At 32.9% G+C, this 17,032-nt stretch overlaps 1 protein-coding gene across 1 annotated transcript in view; it reads left to right on the forward strand.

Moving 5' to 3' along the window:
* TACR3 (tachykinin receptor 3) overlaps positions 1-17,032 on the forward strand; it is an 82,962-nt gene that overhangs the window by 39,807 nt on the left and 26,123 nt on the right. The gene's annotated exons all lie outside the window — the stretch shown is intronic.

A 17,032-nucleotide genomic window follows, 5' to 3' on the forward strand; every position in this document is an offset into this window, starting at 1 on the left:
ATCTGATATCTAATTAAGAGATGAAGTTACCTTAATACCCTTGTGCAACTTATTGGGTGACATGATAAAACTCATTTTCGAACAATTCACATTAAACAAAACCTATAAAAATTATCATAGTGACATTTTACTAGGATTTTTTTTCAGTTTCTTTCTGACTACCATTATGTGACTCAATGAGTGAGATATTTTAATAAATTTGTGCAGTTAAAAGGAATCTTAGAGTCATTTATTCCATCTTTCTCTCTCCAGTTGATGAGTACCTACTGCAAATCACAGAGGTTTTTCCAAGGATAAGTGAAACATACTGATTATGGCAATTACTGTTTATTTCATTCAGGATTCATTTATTTATATAGAACTACTACCAACTACATGGACGCTTACCCACAAGCACTCACTTAACAATAATCAATCAGGTTTTAAAAATCTAGTGTAGAAAATGAATTCTATTTTAACACTAATATGTTTTTCCTCTGTTATTGACAAACAGACAAGGCTTATGTACAGTTAACATTATGATGTCTAGAATTCGAAAATGAATATTTTTTCACGTCAATTTAGTCATTTCAGCCTAAAATATGTATATATATACACATATATATTATTTTATATATATATAATTTCATCTTATTTCTCTTTAAAAAATGAAGTGCATAATCCCACTCCTGGGCATATAGCTGGAGAAAACTATAATTCGAAAAGATACGTGTACTCCAGTATTCATAGGACCACTATTTGCAGTAGCCAAGACATGGAAACAACTTGAATGTTCATTGACAGATGAATGGATACAGAAAATGTGGTACATATATACAATAGAATACTACTCAGCCAAAAAAATAATGAAATAATGCCATTTGCAGCAACATGGGTGGACCTAGAGATTATCAGACTAAGTGAAGTAAGTAGGAAAGAGAAAGACATACCATATGATATCACTTATATGTGGAATCTAAAATATGACACAAATGAGCTTATCTACAAAAGAGAAACAGACTCACAGACATAGAGATCAGGCTTGTGGTTGCCAAGGGGAAGAAGGGAGGAAGAGAATGGACTGGAGTTTGAGATTCATAGATGCAAACTACTACATTTAGAATGGATAAAGAACAAGTCCTACTGTAGAGCACAGGGAACTATATTCAATATCCTGTGATAAACCATAATGGAAAAGAATATGAAAAAGAATGTATATGTATGTATAACTGAATCACTTTGCTGTATAGTAGAAATTAACTCAACATTGTAAAGCAACTATACTTCAAAAAAATAATTTTTTTAAAAAATAAAGTGCACAAACAACCAAACTATGTCTTTACCATATAAAAAGAAGAATCATAGAACTAGCAGAACTTCAATAACATGGTCATCTTATATGAAAAGTTTCCCTTTCTCTTTTACAATTTTGACCCTCATTATCTAACATCTTGCTCATGTTGTAAGATATTCTTTGAGAGGCAATATTTTCTAACAGCTATGTTTTAGGCATAATCACAGTAAATAACTGATGTAATGTATTCTACATACTCTATTTCAGAATAATTTGTCTTTGTATTTCCCACTTAGTTTCTTGTCATTTATTGCTTTCCTACTCACTTAAGCATTTTAAAAATATTTTCCCCTGTTTAATTCTAGTAAAATTAAAATAAGTCCAGTAATTATAGATTATAGTTCCTTTTCCTTCATATTCGTGTAATACTTTTCTAGGAAGAGATGAAAATTTAATCTGAGCGCTCCTTTTTATTTTTGAGTTGAGTCCCTGAGGGAACAAAACAGAGAGGGAATATTTTTGCATTGGCCCCCATATAAGAGGTGAGAGTGAGACATAAATATTCCATTTTTACTTCATTACGCTATAATTTCAAAGTATAAATATCAGTTTGAACTAAAACTGTGACTCTTCTAGAATATTTCAAAAATTAAGACATTTAAAAGTTCTAGTCCATATTTATTTTTCTCAGATTTTGTTCTGGGCTGAAATTGTATAAAATGACATGTATGACACAGACTTATAATAAATCAGCTTGTCCTTGGATTTCTTTTGTAGTCACTTATTGATATGACCTTCAGTATCTCAGAAGTAACACCAATTTTGCTCGAAATGTTAAAATTTCCCAATAAAGATAGCGTGTCTCTTAATTTCCTTTTTAATCTAAAATTTAAATATTGTCTGGTATAGTTTAGAATACAGTTATTTCTAGTCATCATGCTCTTTTCATATTTTAGTATGACCACTTAGGTCAAAGATATGAATCTTACCCTGGAAGGGCCATTTGATTATATGCTGTCTCCTAGAGAATATATCTTTGCTGTTACAGATTGGACTTGAGGGATAAGAGAGTGTTGGTTATAAGAGTGCAAATTCATCATGACTGTTGGGAAAAATAATTCCATAAACAACTCTGAGCCAGCATACTACTAATAAAAGAGTTGCAGCTGTTGGTTGAGCCCCTACAGACACATGAACCACAATAAAGAAAAGCTTAAGAAATTTTAGTCAAATCACTGAAAAGATCTTTGCAGCTATCGAGAAACATTGCTTCCATTTCTCTTTTTTCCCACACTCTTTAGGAATTGTGTTCCGTTTCAAGCCCTGTAGATTAAATTCTCTGAAGAACAACCAGTGTAAGAATAACTTAGTGTCTAGAAAAAGAAACTGATCTTTGTTTGTTTTATTTTACTTATTGGCAGATATAGTGACACATTTCGGCTGCCTATTAAAACCTTTGTTTTAATAGGTATTTGGCTAAAATACTATAAATGAAAATTATTATTAAAGCAATCTATTGAAGTCCTAATAACTGTACAACAAGATGTGAAATCTTCTCTTTTTATGTAATATACCATATGTCGGCATATGAAGAGTCAGATTTTAATATATAGTGTTCAACTAACAAGCTGATTTAAAATACATTTGCAGTTTTTAAAAGACCTACTCTAGAATGGTAGATCTGATCAGAACCTAAAATGTCATAAATCCCTTGCCTTACTGTTCTTTAAGGCAGCAGATTAAAATCTTGCCACAGTCAAAAAATTGGCAAAAAGTTTCCATGCTGTACATGGTTCTCTTTCTCATTTTTTACTTAAAACAAACAAAAAACAGAAAGATGCATCAGATTTGTGTAAATGAGGGTGGCCAGTTTTGCTTTATGATCTTATGAAGGAAAATTTGTGACTGACATGTATATATATCCCAAACCAATAACAGGACTTTGTTTATGTTGCAAATCAATATTATTTTTCTTTAAGTTTTTTTTTATTAAAATCAAATTCAGTGTAAAATTGAATGTAGAACTCATTTCCAGACATTTACATCTGACTCTCATTTTACTTCTTTTAATTAATAAAGAATTTATATTTAAGACAGCTGTATATTTTAGCAAGATTTATAGTTAAGGTAAATTATATTTAGGATAAAATCAGTTTCCAAGTGGTCTGAAGTTGCTTGTTCTTTTTCTATGCATTAATTTAACAAGTGGTATGAATGGCAAATTTCCACTGACGTCACTTAACATGTTAAAACAACAGCTCAACCATAGAAGGGGGAAAAAAAGAAAAAAACAGCTATTTTCAAAATTTTCAGATTTAGCCTATAAATCTCTTACTCTTGGAGAATATCCATTAGAAAATGTGAATCAAAAATTTGATATCATATTTTCTTTTCTGTGTTTTAATATCTATATCACATTTTATATTAATCTGAATTTTTTTAACTGTTGTCTTCCTTTAGCTCTCCAGCTAAAGCAAATAAAGTAACATAATATGTGTATATTTTTCTAAGACAGCACTTACTGTGCAACATCAGTGGTGGTAAATGTCAGAGTAATTGAGAATCTGCTGAAATGCTGGCCTTGAGAATAAACTAGAATTTTTCTAACTTTTCCCATAACCAATTTTTTTCTCTCTGTGTACTTTGCTTACTTTGTTGCAATTAAAAATACTTAGTATTATCCATATGACATACTTCAAATAGTAATTCATTATGTAGATGTACAAGCTTGTATACAATGCAGAATGGTTCACCTATCTGTGTCCTTCTCTCATTCTCATTTCTACACCTCCATGACACATTTCCACTTATTTCTATGCATTTTTACCCAATAATTTGTCATATTATTAATCATAAAACCATATATCCCTTTTATAATATGTCCATATTTTAAAAATATATATCTTGTGTATTCTACTTTCTTTTAAAAATGTACAACAGCGAGTCAAAACTTATCTGCACTCTGGCTCTGCAGCCAACAGAAGTTTTAATATAACTGGAGTGCATATAATTTTTGACTCACCCTTGTATATTATCATCCAGGTATAAACCCAACATTTTAGTAGTAGATTTTCTAGGGAAATGAAAGTCAAGAACCATAAAATTATCTTTTTAAGTTTCTGTCATGTATAACACACTATCTCCCCAATAAAGGAAAATAAATATTGTAAACATTTTTATATAGAAGTTCCTTATTGTTTACCAAGTATTTTTCATTCAGATATTTTGAGAAAAGTTTGTATTTTGGCTCATAAATCAATGAACACCATTAGAACATATCTGCTTTTTGTATTTTTGAAATTATATAAATATTTTAACTCATCGGGATATAATGAAAATTTATCCAACTGGGTATTTCAAAATCCCATTCTCTTAAAGAAAAACAACTAAAATCTAAACAAAGTCAAAAACACCTAAAATTTATAACAGATATGAATAATACTGTCATAAAATACTTCTAATTGAAACAGTGAAGTGTGAAGAAAACTAATAGCTATTGTTCCCTCTCTCTAACTTCTACCCCACCAGGGATACAACCTGCAATCAGGAGTGCCTCCTACACTTCAGCTTTGCATTGATCACAAATGCCACTTGCTTTAATTAAATCTTCTCCCTAAGTGGTAGTGGATAGCAATTATTTTGAAAAGCCTAGAAAAGTTTCTGTGTATTCCTTTCCAGTTTGCTAGTAGTACTTGCGAAGTGAAAGTGTTTATTCCTTTTGAAAAATATAAGAAAAGATAGCACTTTTGGAGGAAATATCTGCAGCCCTTTAGTGCTTGTCAATCACTTGAAAAGATTCCTCTATGGATTACCCATTAATATTTCTCATGCCGCAATTACAGGTGCAGGGAAGATTGCAACCAGGTTTATACAATGTGGATTTCTCAAAGGAAAATTAAGTTTAGCATATGAAATCAATAACAAGTGCTACACCACCAACGTACAGAAATTTGTTGCATTTCTATGCACTAATAACAAACTATCAGAAAGAGAAATTAAGAAAACAATACCACTTACAATTGCATCAAAAAAAAAATCTAGGCATAAGCTTAACCAAGGAGGCGAAACATCTGTACAATGAAAACTATGAGACAGTAATGAAAGAAAATGAAGAAGACACAAATAAATGGAAAGATGTTTTGTGCTCATGGATTGGAAGAATTAATGTTGTTAAAATGCCCATACTACCTAAAGCAATCTATAGATTCAATTCAATTCCCATCAAAATTCTAATAGCATTTTTCACAGAAATAGAACAAATAATTATAAAATGTGTATGGAACCACATAAAAACACTGAATAGCCAAACCAATCTTGAGAAAGGAAAACCAAGCTGAAGGCAGCATGCTTCCTAATTTCAAACTATATTACAAGGGTATAGTAATTAAAACAGTATGATATTGGTATAAAAACAAATTTATCAATGGAACAGAATAGAGTGCCCAGAAAAGAACCCACACATATATGCTCAATAAATTTACAACAAAGGAGCCAAGAATATACAATGGGGAAGAGGCAGTGTGTCTTTAATAAATGGTGTTGGGAAAACTGGACAGTTACATATAACAGAATGAACCTGGACCACTATCTTACAATTCTCAAAACTTCAGAACACGCTCTTGTGTGTGAGAATAGTATCAATTACTGTCAATTTTATAAAACCACTCTTTATATGAATAGATTAGATTAAATCAAACTCTTCTAGTGGTTTCATGTGTTTGTTATGTAAAATTTAGATACAGCTGAATTTTATTTATGTAAGTTGTGGAATGAGACTCCAGTTTTATTTTGTAGATGCTTTCCTGTTGTACTTACCACCATTTATTGAATAACCCATCTTTTCCAACACTAACTTAAAATGTTACAATTATCATATTCTAAATTCTCCAATGTGTTGGAGACTCAGTCACCTTTTTACTCTGTTTTACCTGGCTATTCATGCATTATCACCACCCTGGTTAAATTAATGAAATTTTATATGTACCTTAATATCTGATAGGGCAACTCTTCACCACTTTTTATTCTTTTTTTTTCCCAGAATTTTCTTAGCTACTCTTGTTTATTTTTACATATAAAAATTCATTAAATCATTTTGTTTAGTTGAAAATGACTTGTTTATGGAATTAGATTATATTTATTAACTTTGAGGGAACTGAACAATATATATTCAGTAAAAGAAACAGAGAATGGGTTGATGCATGGATAAACAAATGGCATTCTTTTATGTTACTCTTAGACAATTTAACATAATGACTGGGAACAGAGACTCTTAGACAGTCTGCCAAGTTCACATGCTGACTCTGGCACATACCTTGGGGAATATAACCTATCTGAGCCTCAGAGAGGTTACAATCCCCATAAGATGAAATGAAAATGATAATAATACATATACTATATGGTTGTACAGGGATTAAATGAGGCAATACATGCTAAGTACTTGAAAAAGTGCCTGGCACATAGAACTATTCTCAGTAAATGGTATCTGTTACTTTGGGCGCTTTACTATAAATATATCTGCCCATACTGTGAAGATAAGAAAGCATCATGGTAGAAAAATGAAGAGGTATAAAACTGGCCATTTATCTTTTTAAACATAATATTGGCCTACACTTTATAGTGTCACAGTTTCTACATAACTTTCACATGAATATTATTTAATTCTCACAATAGCTATGTGAATTTTTCTTGTTTTACAAAAAAATGAAACTGAGCCTCAAACTCACAGAATTAATAAGTGGAAAAACATGGACTTGAATGCTGGACAGAAGTTTTTAGAGTTGAGTTCTTTTAGAGAACTACCTCAAAGGACCAGGTTTCAGAATGATACTTTATGTCTGAGCATTGTTTTTATATTATACAGGGTACATTCTCATACATAGACTGTACTAATCTTCACAATATCCCCAGGAGGTAGGCCTGGTGGAAATTATTTTCTTTGATTTTTAACAAATCAGGGAAATGAAGCTCTGGGAAGGTGAAAGTTGACCAAACTCATACAGCTGTTAATAGTACAAGTGGATTCCTGTCCTGTGTAATGCAAGACGACCTTTCTTCCCATTATTTGAACTACAGAGAACTGGCAGCTACCCTTAGCCAATCTCCTGTCCATTTTCTCACTTATAAAATTCTGAAATATTTCTTTTCTAGAATTTTTTTTTGATGAGTGCTAATCAAGATAGTGTATGTCTTAAAGTGTCCAGTACCTAATGCTCATAAATATGTGATTCCAATCTGCACTTACTTTCATCTATTCATGAGACAAAAATAAACCTAATTATTATCACTAATAAAAAGTATAATGCTTGTGATAGCTCTGTAAAAGCAACTAGCATTTATCGTGCTTGTTGTGTGCCAGACACTTGATTTAGGTGCTTTAAATAGATTAGCCAATTGAATTCTGACAACCACATAAGGGAGGCTCCATTGTTATTTTCATCTGGCAGATTGAAGAAACAGTCAGTAGATGGGTTGACTGCTTAGTCTATTGAATAATAGAGTCAGGATATGAACCTAGAAAGTCTAATTCTAGAGAATGTATTCTTAACTTCTGTATTTTACTGACAATTTCTATACTTTGCTCAAGGGCAGGGAGAGTAAATAAGATAAAGTAATTATTTTCTTATTTTTCTATTTGTTTAATTACCAGTAGTACAATTGAATAATATTATTGTATTATTTATTGACATATTCTGAGTTAAAAAGCTTTTGTAGGTTAAACTAACCAAAATATGTAACATTGTTTTTAAGAAAAAGTTATTTCCCACTACCAGCAGTCAACGTAACACTTATTTCCAGTACCAGTAATCAATTTAAAAATTAATTCTTAGAAAATAATTTATCAGTATACTGGAACTGCATGCAAATACCAAACTGAGGAGGCACCTACTTTACATGCAAAAATGTACACTAAAATCTGTTTTTGATTGTTAAAAATTATAAATCAGCTCAATTTATAGTACTTTTTTTGGTTTCAGTTCAGATGAGGTTTTTTTTTTAACATTCTAAAGCTCCTTTTGATATATATTGTATAAAAACAATACCCAACCTCCCTTAACAATTATCCTCAGTTAATATAACACCCTAAAGCATAATGATATTAACAGTTTTGCTGCAACTAAAACAATTCTACAATAATTACTTTGCCACTGCCAAATATCAATAGACAGATATAAATGTAATTGTTTCTTATATTTGGAGAAAATCTCAGTTTGTAAAGCCAAATGAGCACATTGGTTTGTGGGTACCTGAGAGAGAGAGAGAGAGAGAGAGAGAGAGAGAGAGAGAGAGAGAGAAAATAGGAAGGAGGGAGATAGATATGATAGAAAACAAAAGAGACATAAGGTTTTTCTACCACCGTGGAAGAAGAACTGGGTCTCAGGATAGCTGAGAGCCAGACCTGCTGTTATATTTCAGAATTATTTTGTTTGAGTCACCACTTTTCTATGGGCTCACTGTCTTATTTTTAAATTGAGAAGATTGAACCAGATCACTTCTAAGTTCTCCTTCAACTATAAATATCCTTGATTGAGATTCATCAGGTATTTATTTAACACCTAATGTGGATCAGGCACAAACGATTTTATTTAAACCTTGTACTGTAAAATCCTATAAAAGAGGATATATTTCGGGTCAGAAATATTAGTGGGCAAAGCTCATAGGACCTATTCTAATGGGTTCTGCGCCGTTGATTTTAGTTACAGCCAAAGTTTTCCTTCATATATTTGACCCCACGTAAGTAACCAGTCACCCATATTACACTGCGTCTGTAAGTATACTGTGCAGGGATTGTGATGGGAAGACCAACACTTAAGGTCAGTTCAGCACGAAGCCCCCTCTACTCAAAAACAGAATTTATTCTTCTAATGTGTAAGACTTCGGTTCCTACACTTTTTTCTCTCCAGTCTCAGCCACTCCTCCACCTCCTTCTTCTCCTACCTCTAGCCCTGTATAGATGGAGGAAAGAAAAAAAATACGTGCTTTGACATACGCTTAGGTTAAGTGTTTCATAGGATTACTAGTGGGACAGAAAATCACGGGAAACATTAATCCATAGAGTATCAATTTGTAGTGCAATGTCATGTTGTTTACATGTAGTAGTTCTGAATCCATTACTTATACAAATATGTATGTGTATAAAATATGCATAATATATATATTGCACTAGATGGCAAGGCAAGAGAGCAATAATGGAATCCGCAACTAGCTCAGAAATCTATGAGGAAAAAATTTCCCAATTCTATTTTTATAGCATGCAATCTATACACATTATCTTATTTTACCTCATGATAATGCTCTCGAGTAGATGGAAAAGGTTTTATCTTACTTTAGAGACACATAAGTGGAAAAGTTGAAGCTAGAGAAGGTAACGGTGAAATAGAAAGGGATCAATGTGCAAAACTTTTAAAATAATCATCAGTTTGGTGACTAATTATATTCAAAGACTGGGGGAGAGAAAATGGAAAAATTCTATTTAAAGACTCAATAGCTGAGAAAATTAGGACATTATTGAGAAGAAATATGGAGCCTGTGAGAAAATACAGCAATTTTGGATGCAGGTAAATTTATCTGAGGATAAATTTATTTGAGGTGAAAATGCAGCTGGAGGTATGTTCCAGCAGAGGGACCACTTACTGATGCGGATGAAGATGACAACTGATGCCATTAGTGCAGGAAATGTTTCACACTTCTGTAATCTATGAGCACAGGTTTATATTTTGTAATCTATGAGCACAGAGTATTTTGGACCTGATTAGAAATTTTCATAAGAATATTCTATCACACCTTCCGAATGACACAATAATTGTGAATATAGGTGCATCACCTACTGAGAATATAGGTGAGCATAAATTCCTCTGCTCACCTGACCTGTTTTTACTTCCCAGTCTCCACAACCACAACCTTCTGAAGCCCAAGTCAGAGTAGTAGAGAAAAATCCTTTTGCCAGTCCTACATACTTCTATTTATATTTATTTCATTATTTCTACCTTGTATTACTTCTAATTCAGTTAAAGGAAGATTTTCAACCAATGCAGAAAAATTCATTGATAACATTGTTCCTCTCTACCAGAAGTTACCAAGTAAAAATACGTTAATAAAGTATCCTTTGAAAAAGATGGGCTGCTAAGTGACAAGTTCACACAGCTACTTTTCTGGTTGCAAAATTAAGAGAGTAGATACCACCTGTCTCCTATCCCTGCTTCATTTTGCACCATCATCCTATAGCCTGGGTTAATATTAATATGTAGTCTTTTAGCTTCTGACCTTTTGACAGCAAGAGATGCCTTTATAGTTGTTTGTTCAGCATAGTGATAGGCTGATTGACTTTTTGATAATTGCCATTCTGACGTGTGATGTGAAATCTCATTGTGGTTTTGATTTGCATAGTGATAGATTCATTGCTACTGACTCATATTTGCAGACTTTCTCCAGTTTCTATTTCAAAAGACCCCATGTGTTGGAAAAAGAGCCAACTTGAGGAAATCTGTAGTCAAAAAATAGAGCAAATACAACTAACCTAAACTCTAAGACAATGAGCTCAAGAAATCACCTGGTAATTTTTTTAAACGATTCAGCTGGAGAAAGAAAATAATTTCACTTAAATTCATAGTAAATAAACTACCATGGACCTCTCTTACTTTATTCATTTAGAAATAAGTGGCCATTAAGATTATAAAATTTAGATACATTTTCCCTCAGAAGCTCAATGTTTCTTTAGTTGGTTAATTATTTTTCATTATAAGGCATAATAAAACCATATGCCTAAATACTGTTAGTCACATATATTATCTCATTTAGTGGCCTCACTAACACTCTGAAGTTATGGTACTATCTCACTGGTGCTGTAACCAAAGCTTGGAGAGCTCAGTTTGCTTGAAATTATGTGTCAAGTAGGTAGAGGAATTTGGTTGGGAACCCAAGCTAACACTAAACTCAAGGAATCAATCCATTACTGTTCTATTGAATACCTTCTTTTATAGCGTTAAAGTGCATTGTAATGGTAGTACAAGAGGTTAAAAAAGAGGGGGAACAATTCATAACATCATCATCCTAATACTTTTTGGCTATTTCTACAGTGTATACTCAAGACATAAATTTTAAAACAAATTCCTTCTGTAAACTAAATCCTTCTAACTCTATTGTCCATGTAACCCACAGTACATCTTACCTCCTTCAGTTGTCTGTGAATGATCCATTGCTAGGTTTTGTATTTAATGCTAAAATGTTCTTCCATCTTTCTAATAGCACCTCTTATCTGGAAACAGATTGGTCTTTGTTCTTTAATGTATCATTTTCTTCTTTGTTCATGATGTTTCATCCAGCTTTTAGCGCAGGTTTTAGGTTGACAAGATTCTCCTCAAAATGTATTTCAATGTTTTCCACTTCTAATCTGATAAAGGTAAATTTGCATGAACATGCTGTCTCTTCCCTCTCCTAAGACTAATGCCCATTTCTAAATGTTAATTGTATTCTCCCATTTTACCTTGCTTAAGTAGTTCTTAATGTAGACTTAAATAGTCTTAACTAGAGTATGTTTGAACAATTGAAATTTCACTTACGTCAACAACATATCATTTAATAATCATTTATAATTCTTCAGTTTATAATCAAACCTCTTTTAAAAATAAGTTCAAGCACTGTTAGAGTATGCAAAAAAAAAACTGAAGAGGAAAAAATAAGGTACTTTAAAATTAGGTTAAGTTAAAATGCTTGGTAATGTCCTTAAGAAATGCGGGGCATTTTATCATGGGTAAATTTCCAGATGTGTTATAGACTACTGAACAAGTGAAGTGCTGTACTCACTGTTGTCTCTTCAGTGCCCAGCATAATGCTTTCTGGGTGGATGAATGCATGGGTGGATGATGAATTAATAAATGATTCAAAGAATAAAGTTTTGTGAATCAGCTACCTTCTCATTTTATTCATGAGAAAATGCAGTCACGTGATGTGACTTGCTAAATGTCAAAAATCATTAAACAGAGAACTAGTTCTAGAGTTTTGGCTTCCTGAGTTCCAACCTGATCATTTGCGCCTAGACCCAGTTCACAGAGGAAAGATTTTAGTCTGAATCTTCAGGACAAAGTGCATGTCTTTAGGATTATATTAATATCCTCAGGACTAAAAATGAGGTCTCTTTATCTATTGCTGAATAAATTAAACTGTTCTTGAAAGTTTTCCATATTAGACTAAACAAAAATATTTCTTGGCTCTGCCACAAGTAAAATAATATACATGACTCTCCCCTTTATAGATTTTTGATATAATATTCCAATAAACCAAAAATCCAAGTTAGTAAAAAGAATTTACAGCATGCATATACTTTTCTTTAACAAGGGTTTTCGATATCAGTTTGCTAGATATTATATATGTATTTTAAAATAAATAAATGGTTGCTAATTATTGGTGATTATATTAATTTTTTAAAAAAAATTGGCATATAGTCACTTTACAATGTTGTGTTAGTTTCTGCTGTACAGCAAAGTGAATCAGTTATATATACACATATATCCACTCTTTTGGATTCCCTTCCCATTTAGGTCACCACAGAGCATTGCATAGAGTTCCCCATGGTAAACAGTAGGTTCTCATTAGTCGTTCATTTTATATAGAGTGGTGTATGTATGTCCCAATCTCGCAATCTCCCATTCATCCCACCCCCTCTTTCCCTTAGGTAGCCATAAGTTTGTTTTCTACATCTGTGACTCTATTTCTGCTTTGCAAATAAGTTCATCTGTGCCATTTTTTCTAGATTCCACATATAAGCAATATTATTCGATATTTGTCTTTCTCTTTCTGACTTACTTCACTTGGTATGACAGTCTCTAGATCCACCCATGTCACTGCAAATGACCCAATTTCATTCCTTTTTATGGCTGAGTAATTTTCCATTGTATATATGAACCACATCTTCTATATCCATTCCTCTGTTGATGGATATTTAGGTGCTTCCATGTCCTGGCTATTGTAAATAGTGCTGCAGTGAACACTGGGGTGCATGTATGTTTTTGAATCATGGTTCTCTCTGGATATATGCCCAGGAGTGGGATTGCTGGGTCATATGGTAGTTCTATTTTTAGTTTTTTAAGGAAGCTTCATATTGTTCTCCATAGTATCAATTTGCATTCCTCCCAACAGTGTAGGAGGGTTTCCTTTTCTCTGCACCCTCGCCAGCATTCATTATTTGTAGATATTTGGATGATGGCCATTCTGATTGGTGTGAGATGATACCTCATTGTAGTTTTGATTTGCATTTCTCTAGTAATTAGTGATGTTGAGCATCTTTTCATGTGCCTCTTGGCCATCTGAATGCCTTTTTTGGAGAAATGTCTGTTTAGCTCTTCCACCCATTTTCTGATTGGGTTGTTTGTTTTTTTTTGATACTGAGCTGCATAAGCTATTTGTATATGTTGGAGATTAATCTTTTATCCATTGCTTCATTTGCAAATATTTTCTTCCATTCTGAGGGTTGTCTTTTCATCTTGTTTATGGTTTACTTTGCTGTGCAAAAGCTTTTAAGTTTCATTAGATCCCATTTGTTTATTTTTGTTTTTATTTTCATTACTTTAGGACGTGGGTCAAAATAGATCTTTCTGCAATTTATGTCAAAGAGTGTTCTGCCTGTGTTTTCCTCTAAGAGTTTCATAGTCTCTGGCCTTACATTTAGGTCTTTAATCCATTTTGAGTTTATTTTTGTGTATGGTGTTAGGGAGTGTTCTAATTTCATTCTTTTACATGTAACTGTCCAGTTTTCCCAGCACCATTTACTGAAGAGGCTGTCTTTTCTCCATTGTATATTCTTTCCTTCTTTGTTATACATTAGTTGACCATAGGTGTGTGGGTTTACCTCTGGGCTTTCTATCCTGTTCCATTGATCTATAGTTCTGTTTTTGTGCCAGTACCATACTGTCTTGATTACTGTGGCTTTGTAGTATAGTCTAAAGTCAGGGAGCCTGATTCCTCCAGTTCCATTTTTCCTTCTCAGGATTGCTTTGGGTATTTTTGGTCTTTTGTGTTTCCATACAAATTGCAAAAAAAAATTTGTTCTAGTTCTGTGAAAAATGTCATTGGTAATTTGATAGTGATTGCTTTGAACCTGTGGATTGCTTTGGGTAGTACAGCCATTTTCACAATATTGATCCTTCCAATCCAAGAATGTGGTATATCTCCCCATATGTTTATGTTATCTGTGATTTCTTTCATCAGCGTCTTACAATTTTCTGCATATAGGTCTTTTGCCTCCTTAGGTAGGTTTATTCCTAGGTATTTTATTCTTTTTGTTGCATTGGTGAATGGGATTGTTTCCTTAATTTCTCTTTATAATCTTTTGTTGTTAATGTATAGGAATGAAAGAGATTTCTGTTTATTAATTTTGTATCCTGCAAATTTACTACATTTATTGATTAGCTCTAGTAGTTTTCTGGTGGCATCTTTAGGATTTTCTATGTATAGTATCATGTCATCTGCAAATAGTGAGAGTTATACTTCTTTCCCAATTTGGGTTCCTTTTATTTCTTTTTCTTCTCTGGTTGCCATGGCTAGGACTTCCAAAGTATGTTGAATAAAAATGGTGAGTGGACATCCTTGTCTTGTTCCTGATCTTAGAGGAAATGCTTTCAGTTTTTCACCATTGAGAATAATGTTTGCTGTGAGTTTGTCATGTATGGCCTTTATTATGTTGAGGTAGGTTCCCTCTATGCCCACTTTTGGAGAGTTTTTTATCATAAATGGGAGTTGAATTTTGTCAAAAGCTTTTTCTGCATCTATTGAGATGATCATATGGTTTTTATTTTTCAGTTTGCTAATGTGGTGTATCACATTGCTTGATTTGCATATATTGAAGAATCCTTGCATCCCTGGGATAAATCCCACTTGATCAGGGTGCATGATCCTTTAAATGTGTTGCTGGATTCGGTTTGCTAGTTTTTTGTTGAGGATTTTTGCATCTATGTTCATCAGTGATATTGGCCTGTCATTTTCTTTTTTGGGTAATAACTTTGTCTGGTTTTGGTATAAGGGTGATGGTCACCTTGTAGCATGAGCTTGGGAGTGTTCCTTTCTCTGCAATTCTTTGGAAGAGTTTCAGAAGGGTAGGTGTTAACTCTTCTCTAAATGATTAATAGAATTTGCCTGTGAAGCCACCTAGTCCTGGGCTTTTATTTGTTGGGAGTTTTTAAATCACACTTTCAATTTGAGTACTCCTGATTGGTCTGCTCATATTTTCTATTTCTTCCCAGTTCAGTCTTGGAAGGTTGTTCTTTCTAGGAATTTGTGCATTTCTTCTAGGTTGTCCATTTTCTTGGTGTATAGTCACTTATAGTAGTCTCTTATGATTCTTTGTATTTCTGTGGTATCTATTGTAACTTCTCCTTTTTCATTTCTAATTTTGTTGGTTTGAGTCCTCTCCCTTTTTTTCTTGATGAGTCTGGCTAAAGGTTTATCAATTTTGTTTATCTTCTCAAAGAAGCAGCTTTTAGTTTCATTGATCTTTGCTGTTGTTTTCTTTGTCTCCATTTATTTCTTTATGATTTCTTTTTTTCCTTCTACTAACTTTGGGTTTTCTTTATTCTTCTTTCTCTAGTTGCCTTAGGTGTAAAGTTAGGTTGTTTGAGATTTTTCTTGTTTCTTGAGGTAAGATTATATTGCTATAAACCTCCCTCTCAGAACTGCTTTTGCTATGTCCACTAGGTTCGACATATTCATTGTCATTTTTCTCTAGGTATTTTTTGATTTCCTCTTTGATTTCTTCAATGACCCATTGGTTATTTAGTAACATATTGTTTAGACTCCATGTATTTGTGTTTTTTACAGTTTGCTTTTTTTTCCTGTAATTGATTTCTAATCTCATAGCGTTCTGGTCAGAAAAGGTGCTGCTGATATGACTTTAATTTTCTTAAATTTATTGAGGCTTGATTTGTGATCCAAATGTGATCTATCCTGGAGAATGTTACATGTGCACTTGAGAAGAAGGTGTATTCTGCTGCTTTTGGATGGAATGCCCTACAAATACCAATTAAGTCTATTTGGTCTAATTGTCATTTAAGGCTGTGTTTCCTTATGAATTTTCTGTCTGGATGATCTGTTCATTGGTATAAGTGGGATGTTAAAGTCCCCTCTATTATTGTGTTATTGTTGATTTCCCCTTTTATGGCTGTTTACATTTGCCTTATATACTGAGTACTCCTATGCTGGGTGCATAAATAGTTACAATTGTTGTATCTTCTTCTTGGATTGATCCCTTGATCATTATCTGGTGACCTTCCTCGTCTCTTGCAAGAGTCTTTATTTTAAAGTCTATTTTATCTGGTATTAGCATTGCTGCTCCAGCTTTCTCTTGATTTACATTTGCATGGAATATCTTTTTTTCCATCCCCTTAATTTCAGTCTGTGTGTGTCCCTAGGTCTGAAGTGAGTCTCTTGTAGACAGCATATACAGAGTCTTGTTTTTGTATCCATTCAGTCAGTCTATGTCTTTTGGTTGGAGCATTTAATACATTTACTTTTAAGGTAATTACCCATATATATGTTCCTATTGCCATTTTCTTAGTTATTTTGGGTTTGTTTTTATAGGTCTTTTTTCTTCTCTTCCTCTTTTGTTCTCTTGTGGTCTAATGACCATCTTTAGTGTTGTGTTTGCGTTGCTTTTTCTTTTTTGTGTGTATATCTATTGTAGTTTTTTGGTTTGCATTTTCCATGAGGTTTTGATAAAGCAGTCTCTCTCTCTGTCTCTCTACACACACACACATGCACACACACATAGGGTTG

Source organism: Hippopotamus amphibius, chromosome 13 (genome assembly GCF_030028045.1).
Source record: "Hippopotamus amphibius kiboko isolate mHipAmp2 chromosome 13, mHipAmp2.hap2, whole genome shotgun sequence".
NCBI classification, from domain to species: Eukaryota; Metazoa; Chordata; class Mammalia; order Artiodactyla; family Hippopotamidae; genus Hippopotamus; species Hippopotamus amphibius.